We start from the raw sequence: 12,575 nt of genomic DNA on the forward strand, positions 1-12,575 counted from the left end.
CCATTGTTGGTGAGGTTTAGCAAGGCTCAACATGCAAAGGACTTTTACGAGGGTTGTCAGTGATAGGAGGACACACGGTAGCACCCACGATATCTGTAAAGCATAGTTATAGCATATACAGGGCATGTTGGAGTTCTTATTCTGGAGCCTCAGCCTGCTCTTACAAAATAAAAATCAGTGGCTCCTGGATTCCAAGCTAATAACTCCCCTGGTATCAATTCCCAATTTTTTCACAAAAAAAAAAATTTTGTCAAGTAGCCATACCTTAATCTCTGCCCAAAGGAATCCATCACAGAAAAGAGGATAGAATAAAGAGTATATTCTAAAACAGCCTCAGTTACTATCAAAATAGAAGAGTTTACTAGAAATTGCAACAATTGCACCTAGAAAGCCAGTCAAAGACAGTTACTGAATAGATTGGGGATTAAAAACGACGTACTGAATATTTGTAGGGAGAGGAATGCTTTCTAGCAGGTGCCAACTAGCAAAGCTAGAAACACAAACTATCAAGAAATTCTGGAAAATTGAGGTTAACTCTTGGCTATGTCACAGACTTACTCTGCAAGCCCAGGTGTGGGCCAGCCTTGCTTAGAACAACCAGACTTCCAGAGACTTCCAGGTAGCATCAGATCAGGACAACTCTTTTTTTAACCTCAGAGGCTCATCTGTAAACTGGGAATGAAAACAATTCCTGTCTGTCAACCTTTCTGTCTGTGTTCTTCAGATTGTAAGCCCACATAACAGAGACTGGTACTTTTAATGCACGTGTACAGTACACCATGCAGCAGGGCCTGATTTCACAGTGATTCTGTAAACATTATCCTGATACAAACTAATAATTAGTTTTGATAGAGCAGCCTTATTTTTTTCCCCTAAAACACTGACCAACTGTTATAATTGTATACACAGAAAAATTATAAACAACTCCAGAAGAGTTTATATTCTCTCTGGAGCCAGGAGACAGAAACCTTTTCCTGGAGATTCACTTTTTCAAGTCATTTTATGAGCTTCCTGCTCGTAAGTGCTCATCCTTGTCATGGCAGAAGCTCTGAAGCTGAGTGGAGGAAACTTTATCAAAATTGCTTCACCAGTGGAATCTCCGGAGGAAGGAAGAGAGTATTTCAGAATTTACAATAGTCTTCCTTCACAGGGGCTGTCTGAGACCTCTTGTCTGCAGCAGATAAAACACACATACAAAGAAAGCTCATAACCAAAACCACCAAAGCCTAAAAGCAATATGCCTGTAAAAACTCCAGCCTAAAAAAAGACTCTTTTTGTTGGCAGTATTCCCTTATGCATCACTGATGCGGGGCTCTCTTTGGTTTTTCCCAGGGAATTCTGCCATCCACCTATTATATTTTTATCGCCTTTTAATATAGTGGAAGATGAATACAAATGCAAAGTTTACAGAAAAAAAGAAAGCCTGAAAAGCATTTTCAAAAGCACACAACTGAGAGGTTAAAATCTCTTTAAAGTCAAAAGTACTTAAAAATTTCAACCCTGTTGTCACAAAAAATACTTGATACGGTTACTAGGTTGCACTGCAGATGTTCAAGCTAGAAATGCCATCCAGCCTGCTTCTTAGCTGGTTTCCATGTTACTGATTTATTCTCCCAGTTATCTCACACTTATGCTTTTTTTTCTTCCTTTGCCAATAGATTTGAGTATATGAGAGCCTCGTTTCTTGAGCTGTACTGAGCTGGGTGCAGCTGTCCACTCTTGCATGAACACAGACATAGTTCCTTAAAATTAATCCAATTCCTTGCCGCCAGAAAAACAGGAGACTCCAAACCTAAATCAACTTAAACTTTTAGAAATGCTGAACACTTCTTGTTCCTATCTATCCACTCCAGACCTTCATTTCCACCAGTGAAAGCCCAGCTTTTTACAAGTGAATGGGAGTACTCCAGGTGACCTCTCTTCCCTTACAAACAGATGTGCCTAACAAGTATTATGTAGCAGCAACTAATTTTCCAGTTGCAAGACTTACTTGGTAGGCCACTGTGAGACACAAAAGGTAAGAAAAGGCTATATAAACACATTAGGAGTAAGAATAACAAAACCCAGTCAGGTCTGCTATTTAAAGAATAGTAATTGACAGAGGACATGTCAAATGTCATTTCTTTCTATACAGAGAAAAGTTAACAGATACTCACTGCAATAGTGTTATGCACTGGGAAAAGAGAACAGGTCAGAATACGGCAAGACAGAAGTGAAGACTATTTAGGTTAGTTACAGCCAGTCAGGTTACTGTTTAAGGATCCAAACCCTCAGTAATTACCTTTGAGAGTATGGGGAAAGGTGTCAGAGGGCTGACAAAAAAGCAAGTATTGCCTTTCTGTACTAGGAAAGGAAGATCAAGGAAATTAGAAGCCTTACACATGAGCACCTAGAAAAGATACTAGAACCACACTGAACATTTTTTAAAGAAAACAATTGAAAAATCAGCAGAAGGCTACTAAGCTGTCAAGAACATTAATATGATTGATTTCTTCTTTACAGATCAATCTAGTTTGTACTTCAAGGCTGAGTGAGCAACAGAGAAACAATAGTGCACTATACTTTGCTGTAATTAAGACTTTTAATAGTGTCCCATGAGACATTCTTATGAGAAAACAATAGTACTTAGCTGAAATCATCATAAAATGAGTATGCAAGAGGTGTAACTGCTACTCAAAGGGCAGTTTTTCAAAGATCACTGTCAGTCTGAGAGGACTACATACATTAGCCCTACAAGGGATTGTCCTGAACTAACTTAAATTGGATAATGAATTGTCATCTAAAATGCTTAGAAAACTTGCAGATGACACCAGGCTTGAGGAACTGCAAGAGTTACAGAGGACCAGTGTTCTTCTGATATGTATTAACAGGAATGTTTTATTTAAAACAAAATTTGCAATTATTCCATCCAATCTGCCATTGCCAAAACTCATCTGGTGTACTGCATCTAATCTTAAGTACCACCATTTTAGAAAGCTACAGGCAGACAAAATACAATCGAATCCTGACTAACACAGTCAATACATTATGTAGAACAAGATCCAAGGTTTATTCTCTTCTGTAAAAGAAACTAGGACCATCTCATACAATCTTGATACCTGCACTATTTTAATTAAAAAAAAATTTATTCCTTATGAACGCTACCTTTTTTTTTTTTTTTTGCTTCCCTGAAAACATAGTTGAATGCTTGTCTGACATGTAAGGAGATTGGAAGTGATCTAATCTTCTGAACTACTAGCTCTCCACAGATGACAGTTCAAGTAACACAAGCCCGGAAAATATGACTTATGTGCAAACACCCAAGTCATTTAACTGTTTTATTCCCACCCTAGTATAGAAAGAGACAATAGAAGAAATAAGTCTCTACAATCTTCTAAAACTTAAAAGATATTTTAGAGTACTTAGGAGGCACATGATCAACAATTCATTATGTCCACTTGCTGCACAGCAAGCAGAGGTTGGATTAATTTGCAGTGACAAAGCATTAAAGGAAATTTTTCTAAATAAGGAGGCCATGAAATGCTAAAACAAGAGTTTTGTAGAGTCCAGCTTTCTGTTGGAGATTTTTAAGTCTTGGTTTGAGAAACACTCATCAATATCTTTACCAGTAGCTTATGAAAGTGGGATGCAGTGGGAAATTATTTTTTTATTATCTAAAATTCTTTGTTGAATTTGCTGAAATCCGCAAAATAAGACAAATACAGGATATGATGAGATCTCAGGTAACCAGAATATATACATCTGTACATATGTGAATGCAGAAAGAGACAGAGATTAATTTTCCATGTCTTTTTTTAGAGTGGGTTTTTTTTTACCTACATTGTAACATTACATCTGCATTTACCTATCTCCAAGTCTTCCCTTTCAAACATTTTAATGATGCTTTTATATCAACAGACAAAAATTATTAAGTACCTACAAGTAATGAAGTTCTATCTCTCTTCTAGAAGATGTATTTGTCATTCCTAAATTAAAACACTTCATAAATATTTTAGTCAAAGTAGTTTCTGTAACGGACATTTATCCCACGGCAAAGAGCTGTAAAACTACTTGAAATTTTGAAGTCCTGTAAAAAACTCCAGCTTCATCCACACTAACAGTCAGTAGAAGAGTACAGTAAGAGTTTTAGCTAGCCTTGAGGGGAAAAGGAGTTCTGGTGCCAGTAGTGAAGGTGTTTCCTGTTTGGAGAAGAGCTTGAAACACTAATTCTTTAAAAATTCAGAGACAAAAGGTCTAAGGCACAAGTTTTCCCCGAGGCCTAGATGGGAAGAAAAGATAATTTCTAAAAACATACTCATCCCTCTGCCTCTGTGTGTCATTAAGCGTGAATAAAGTAGGCAATACCACTGCTACAAAGAAGCTGGAATTTCTCAGGCTGCCTAAGACAGTCTCCACTCTGTCTGGAGTGAAACCCCAGGAGCCAGAAAATCTTATCTCCAGTTCTCATTTCGGGAACTCTCTGACATGACTCATACTGCTCAATTTCCTCCAAACAGGCAAAAATAAACATTCAAGAATCTAACTTGAGGCCAGGGATCATGTGCACTGGCAAGGTGTGATTCAGTGCATTGAAATATGAAAAAAACATAGGAGCAGAGGAAGCAACTCACACCTTAAGATAGAAAAAGTGCTGGTCCTAATATCGTGCATACCTGGCTGCCTGCAGTTGCAGGTTGAACAGATCCCATGCAGAACTTTAGTATTTCTGATTCTACTGTTGGAAATTATGGCAGAGAAGCTCTCAGTGCCTTGCCAGCCTTCATGCACAGGTAAGAAAGGATAACTATAACCCATGCATTGACCCAGCACTGCTCACAGCTGGATTTTAACCAACTTTTTATTTTAAATCATGTTTTACTTCCCAAGTCTGTTCTGTAGTCCCATACTCTCACAGCAGGTGAGATGTCTCACATGTGACACTGATGGAGACACTGGCTCTGAGGAAGATAAATTACATCTTTTGGTAAACAAAAGGAGTGAGAGGAAGTTTCAGGATTAGGAGATTAAGTAGATGGTTGGTTCTGTAAAAGTGGTCATCATGAGAAACGTTTTTTGTTTTGCAAATTCTTGGCATAGCTTCTACCTACCTCTGTTCCCAGAAAACACCGTTTTGACTTAGCAGATAGCATGTGACCTATCAATAGCACTGGAGTGTTGACGTGACCTTCCATTCCCCATTTGCAATATTATGAGGTAGAGACTACAAAAAAAGATGAAGAGGGCAGTAGCTTCCCTTCCTTACTAATACATCTCCGCATTAGTTTACGAACTCCATGCTTCAGGTCTGTTCTTTTCACTGAAAGTCAGTTTCAGGTAAATAATTTTTATACATCAATGGACACAGTATTTAATGTGTTTGAGTCCATAGCTAAAGTAATGTTCAACAACAATTTTTAAGAAATTACTTTTCTCAGAGAGTAGACTACAAAAAGAATAAAAGTTCTTGAATTAAGTACTCTTTCAGGAGCATTCTAGCCACTCCAGCACAAGTTTGCCACAACCATACCATCCATGAATTATTCCAAGAAAGAAGCTTATCAGCTGGATAAGTAATTGCTTTTTACAACAGACATGTTTAACAGAAGATCATTAGTGGAGGGTTCTTAAATTGATGCATATGGTAATTGTTTCAACAACAAAGAAATTCATCATTAACTCTGAAAGGGCTTTAAATTGCTCAATTTTATCGTTTCCCAGCAGAAAAAAACCCAAGCAAAAAACCAGCACCACGAATGTTTTTAAGGTTCCAGTTAACTGGTGTCAAGATCATTAGGAGTTTCCTTATTTCCTGGGCCTGAAAACAATATTTTAACATTCCAATGAAGAGTTTGTTCTTCTTGACGTATCAGGAAGGATGAGTCTGTCATCTACCCTGAAATCGCTGCACTTTCATGTTTGAGCCTAAAAAGCAACCCACAAAGTAACTTGTCAAGCAGGGGAACAGGTGGGCGAGGGAAGTGGTGGAGTCACCATTCCTAGGGGTATTCAGGTACTTAGGGACATGGTTTAGCGGTGAACTTGGCAGTGTTACCTTTATGGCTTGACTCTATGACCTTAAGAGTCTTTTCCAACCTAAATGATTGATTCTATGATGTTATATTTATTTATCCTTCCTGGTGCATATTAGTTGGGTTTTTTTCCTCTTATTTATCAACACACATTTACTTTTCTTTTGTAGATGCACATGACTGCAATTAGTAGCAGAGTCTGGTTAGTTAGACCACAGAAGTAATAACCAGCTAAGATTACTGTCATAATAGGCATTACCCATCCACCTTTGCTTCTTCAGTCTGATTACCAAGGCAGGAGACAGTTTCCTTGCTGGGTAACTGAAGCCCTAAAACCACCATTCAAAATACCCTCATATCTCTGCATCATAAATGCAAATGCATGAGTTTATCTTCAAAGAAAGCAGCTGCAGCTGAAAAGCCCTTCCATTCAGAAGGTCATACATTCCACATAAATGAACTCTAATCAATTAAACAACTCATTCACACTATTTGTCTCTACAGACCAGAAAGATTCCAGAGTCCCAGCTGTTACATCACCTGCATATGCTGCAAACATGGACAATAAGGGCAGGGAAGGACAACCAAAGGACAGCAGAGCCCTGAAAACAAACCGAGCAGACTGGTTTCACTGACCAAGGGGATTCAAGGGGAAGCATGTGTTCAGAACTTCAAAAACTAGCAATCCTGTGACAGGCAGGTGATATTTATGGTCATTCGGGAGAGTTAGGAGAAAGACTCCTCCTGGTAGAAAACTCTTAGACTGTTCAAGGAGTAGAAATATTCCATGAAGTCCCCTCTAAAGAAATACCTTTCCAGGGGACGACTATAAATTTATGTTTAAGTCTGGGGAAGAGGAAGCAGCTAGGAAGGCTCAGAAAGGATATGAGGCTCTTCGCAAGTATCAAGAACAAAGAAAGTGATCAGAAGTTTTCTGTAAATCAAGGCATAAAGTTGGTACGAAACCCCCAAATGGATACAAAGCACCTGTGAGTAAATGTAAGACTGGAAATTCTAGCCAGCAGAGCAATGAGGTTATAAAATTGCCTTCTGTGAGCAGCAGAACGTAAAACTTGGTCTTCATGAAGATCTTGCTCAATTTCTGAAAGGGATCGTATGAGAACATTATTAATGAAAGCAAGGTATAAAGGACCTAGCAAAAGTCCTTTACACTCCTCCATCCTGAAGGTTGGCTTGGATGCTTAACTGTCAGTGCACAAACCAAGCCTCTGGCTTCTGAACTGACTACGCACACACAGATCCAAAAGATGTTAATACCGAGAGAGGTAATGTTATTATACTGCATTTGTTCTGGCTTCTTTGCTAATCTGAGGAGCTACTAATCAACAGCTGTTGAAAAAAAAGAAAAAATATCCTAATTTGAAACCTATTAAAATGAGCGGGCCAAGCAGCAAAGCAGATCCGTGATCTTTGATGTCCACGGTAGCCATAACTTACAACAGTGTATTTCATTTGCACCAGTGTATTAGGTGTTCTTCTGCTGAACTCATGGTTGTACCCTCACTCTGGGACAAAAAAATTTTGCAAGTACAGCTGAAAGTTAACCCTCATTTTATTTTCTCTCTTGTGTGAGTTACATGCAGTGGAAATTCCCTACTTCAAAATTCTTAATATTCTCTTGTAATACAACAATAGGCCAAACATATCCTTACATCTTGTGCTCTGCTGTCAAAGAGCTCAATAAAAGGAAAAATTTATAAAGCTTGAGCTCAAGTTGATTGTTTCCCTTTTCCTGACTTTGGTAACCTGGACTGGCCTAATAGCTTGAGAGAATCCTGTGATGAGCTTCACTGCAGCACAATGTTTATTTAACACATTTGCAAAATACTAAAATTCCCTTTCCAGTCACTTGCTGTTCAAATAAATAGCAAAATAAATATGAGGATATTTGAAATCAAGATATTGCTGGCTCACAGGATTTTTGCCTATTCTCAAATGAAATGTTACATTTGATCCTGAGCTGCAAACCAGTTTCTTCTTTTTAAGATGTCATGCAAGTTAACTAGTGTAGTCTGGACAATGAAAGCAAGCAAGAAATAGCAGGTCTGAGATCTGCACAGTAAATTGATCCTGGGTTTTGGCAGGATAAGCAAGTTGGATCTGAACTTCGTGTTTCTGCAGCCAGATGACTTCTGCTACCTGTACTTGTTAAATTACAACTGGTTTTGATATCTCCATATCATGCCGTACAGCCTCATCTTCTCTTCCCCATCCTTCATTTCAAAAAATGCCACTCAAGGCCAAATTAGCTTTTAACTACAAATCAGAAAATATCGAACCATCACGCACAAGGGCTAATCCGTTCGGGCTTTCAATCTGGGCTTTTTTAGGGATCCTTTCTGTTACTGGGTTACTCAAAAGGTTTTCATTTGTAACTATCTACTAAACTTTTCCACTTACTGACTTCAGCTGAAGGCTTTAAAACACAGAACATAACGCAGGGGAAAGGAGTCAGATACTCAACCTTTCTGAATGTCGCAGTGTGAGTCAAAAGGTAATTTAGCCTTAAAGCTGGACTCCTGACATTCAGCCCAGGAGAGGAATTGAAATACTGTACACAGTGCTTTGCCTGAATCTTAAAAGTAGATTCACAGCTCAATTCTGATTGAAAAATGCTGTTACTGACTACACAGAATTGATCTGGAGAAAGGGGGGAGAAGCTATGAACATCCTATCCACAACAATTATCTTTAGTGAAGATCAGATGTTTTCAAGCATGCAAAGATTAAAGTGGGAAATCCATTTACACATTCATAAGCACACACACGTGAAGTAAAAAAAAAAACACCAAACAAAAAAAAGACACCAAACCAACCTGCGTTTTCCGTAATCTCAGCATTTGAATTTTATAGTATAGCCCATGTTGGAAGAAACCTCAAAAGATCACCTCGTCCAACCTTCCGTGAGAAAGGCAGCCCAGATGAGGTGATCTAGCACCCTGTCCCATCACATCTTGAGAACCTCCAGTGATTTGCTTTGCTTCTTACATGCACAGTTTTTCCAGTGATATTTAAAGGAAAGGCTAGTAAGAGATTCAACCTTTCTGATTTTATGGCTAAGGTTTTAGGAATCTAATTAGTAAACGGGAGTCCTACAACAGCCATCTCTGGTATATTCACAGCAAGAAGGGAGAGAGGTCAGACATAAGAAGGGGACAACTGGGTAGAACTGCTTCAAAAGTCCTTAATAAGACACCTGCCTTGCTCTGCTAGCACCTATGCCTCAGGAACCCCCAGGAACCTATCACTTGACATAACTACAGTACTGTATCTGCTATATTGCAGATATTCTACATATGCTCTAGCTGGACTGCGAATACATAGGAAGAAAATCCAGCTGCATTTATATGACCCACTGTGCTTTGTTCATAACACATTTACGTTACCAATTTATTTATTTTTAACACCTGCTGTTAGATTTGATATTGGCACATAGGTGGATTCCTTTAACTATATTCAGAATCTTTATTTGTTGGAAAGCTAGCATTTAACATACTCATGTAACAATCCATGTACTTAAAGCCACAGTTTCCAATTTTTTTTCAAAAGAAAATACTGATCTGAATTGTAGTTTGAGCTATTGAATGGTATACAGCTACAAGATAAAGTAGCTGTACTTTGATGTGTCAAGCTACTGTTTAATTCTAGTAAACACTCCAGATCTAGTTTTTAAGGGCACTGCACTCAAGTGAAAGCCTCCTCCAAGATTATTCAGAGACCATTTGTCTACCTCACTAACCAAAAAATATGAAACTCTAGGAAAAAGATTTTAAAAGAATACTCAGTAGCTGTATACACTTGCAAAGAGCTATTTTTGAGGGATGGGAACACATAATATGGAGGAAAAATGTTTCTAGAAAGTTACTTTAAATAAAGATATATATCTCACAGCCTTAATGCCACCACGAAGTCCAGCAGAAATTCAGTTAAGTGCAACAACAAGAATGTATTTGTCCCCCATCAGCAGTTTCCATCACCCAAATATTTCACACAGTATAGAGGAACCCATTCCCTCAGTAGGAACACTCACAGAAAGAAAAAGCAGAGCCACAGGACCCTCTTATAAGGGATGCAACAGAGAACACAAGGCTATTATCTGCTTTATCCCTCCCAAAACACTCTGAAAGTAGTTTTAGAAGGTAAAGGAATGACCTACCAGGACATATCATACCTTTATGAAAGTGAACTAGGGTAGCTACAAGATACCCAAGTATCTCATCAAGTCACATGAACCACAGGTTTTGTTGTTTCTTTTTAATCTCCCTGATTGATAGATTATGTAGAGAAGTTTGACCAGGTTCAGATGCACTAGCTCAACTAGTAACTTGGTTGACGTATCCCAGATTCAGCCTAATAGCAGCCTAACCACATACTCTGTTACACCAACTGCAAAATACATCGCAATACTGGCACAACACAAGAATAGGTGAATTTTACAAGGCCTTAGGGATTGAAACAATCTGATGATAAGCAGGGCATAAACAACAATGCAACTTTACAGTCACCTGGGTCCAGTCCAAAGCCTGCAAAACATAATGGAAAACAAGCCCCATATGTAACACAGAAGAGTGAAAAACACTGGCAACACTTACACTTATGATCTGGCTATAAATACTCAAGAAAAATATCCACTATCCTACCTTAATTATCATCACATCAGTTCACTGTTACCTAATTTGAGATATTTACAACACTTTTTCTCAGAACAATTGTTTTTAGGACACAACTGTGAAGAGACAAGATGTCACTTGGCCAAATAAATAAAAAAACCCTTAATTTTTCAGAAAGTAGTGCCAAACTCACTGCCACAGTTAGATATGAGCAAGCTCATTACAGAAGGAAAGTCCCTCCATGTGGTTTTACTGGAGACTGTCTGTTTTAAGACCCCTGTATCCCATGCCATCCTCTTTGTACCCCTGAGGCCCCCAAAGTGACGCACTAACAGTTACCACCAACAGCAGGGGATTTTTCTCTTCAGCCTAACAGCTAACAGAAAGCTCCTACAGCTCAGTGTAGGAAACTACTTTTGGATAAGGTGGGTGCTTAGGAAGACAAAAGTATTACAAAAACCAGGACAAAGTTGTGCTTTACCTATCACCAACTCGCAAACTTGGTTTGTGAGCTCAAGGTCCTGTCAGATCAAGCCAAATGACTGCTCCCCTAGTTAAGGGCAAATTCCTTTTAAGTTCAGCTTCTATCTGAAGCACACCATTAGCATTTCCTTTGCCATCCTTATCCTTGCTCATCAGTGCTACCATTGTTTGTGGCTAGTTCCTTCCGTGCATCATAAGTGAAACAGGTCAATAATGTTTTCCACAGCCACATAACAGACTTCTGGGCTTAAGGAAATTAAGTACACAATTCCAGTTAAAAATAAAAAAACAAGGTTCGTTCAAACAAGTAAGCTCCATAAAGCCTTTTTAATGATATAGTTCTAACAAGAAATAAATAAGAACATCAAATATTAAGCTATAAGAAGCTACATCCACAAAAACAATTAAAACAAAAACAGACCTTCAAGACTGTTTGAAAGAAACTTAAACAACCAATGCTATGATAACGCTACAGGCCTTTACTATGGAACAAAACAAGCTTGAGCAAACACCTCAACCCCACAGAACTCCCTCAGTCTTATGATCCTAAAGGGCACCTTACCCAGGCACAGTTTTTATCACTTTCCCTGCCTGCCTTGGCAAATCCAGAACAGCTGAGATGGCGGGCTTATTTCTACTTAAAGCTCTTCCCATTTACTTTATCAAGATTTAACCAGTAAGAGTTTAGTTTCTCTTACTGATGCTCTGGTCATTTTCCCCACAGCAACAGTGCTGCTCTATGCCCAGAAAAGGTAATGTGCAATAGTGTCTGAAATAACAAAGTTTTAGAAGCTTTTATTTAGGCTTAGGATAGCTAATAAAGTAGTTTAATGAACAGCATTAAAAAAAACCCCAAAACCAAATACAACTTCTGAATTAAAATTTATCCTGTTAAGCACCTCTAAAGGCTGAACTCTTCCTCTATTTTACTGGTGTTTTTAATGTATTTTAGTTTATATAGTACACTGTCTGTACCTATGCACTAATGGAGAAATTAACGTAAACTATGATATACTATTTCTATGTATTAAAACAATAGTTTGGTTGAAAGTGACCTGCAACATAGCACTTGAAAGATATAGTTATGTCTTTAATGTGAGTATTCCTTATTTTTGGAGTAAACACTTGATATGCTCTAACTTCAGCACTGCAAGGAAACTATTCTTTTCCTCCAGTTAATATCATCATGGATTTGGTCTTCAGCGAATTGGTGTATCTTACTCATTCTAGACACCTGTGACTTCCTGATGAATATGTGGAGCTTGCCTAACGCATCAAGTGAAACCCATAAAATACGGCAAACAGGAGGTAAATTTCTCTCTCTTATTTAGTACTTGTAAAATGTAGCCTACAGAATGCTGGGGCATGAAGCTACTTGCCTCTCCATGACCCTCTTTCCCCCGGTATAAACGCCATGCCCTGCGACAGCCCCGCGATAGCGGGTGCAAGGCCCC

This window comes from Strigops habroptila, chromosome 8 (genome assembly GCF_004027225.2).
Source record: "Strigops habroptila isolate Jane chromosome 8, bStrHab1.2.pri, whole genome shotgun sequence".
In the NCBI taxonomy this organism is placed as follows: Eukaryota; Metazoa; Chordata; class Aves; order Psittaciformes; family Psittacidae; genus Strigops; species Strigops habroptila.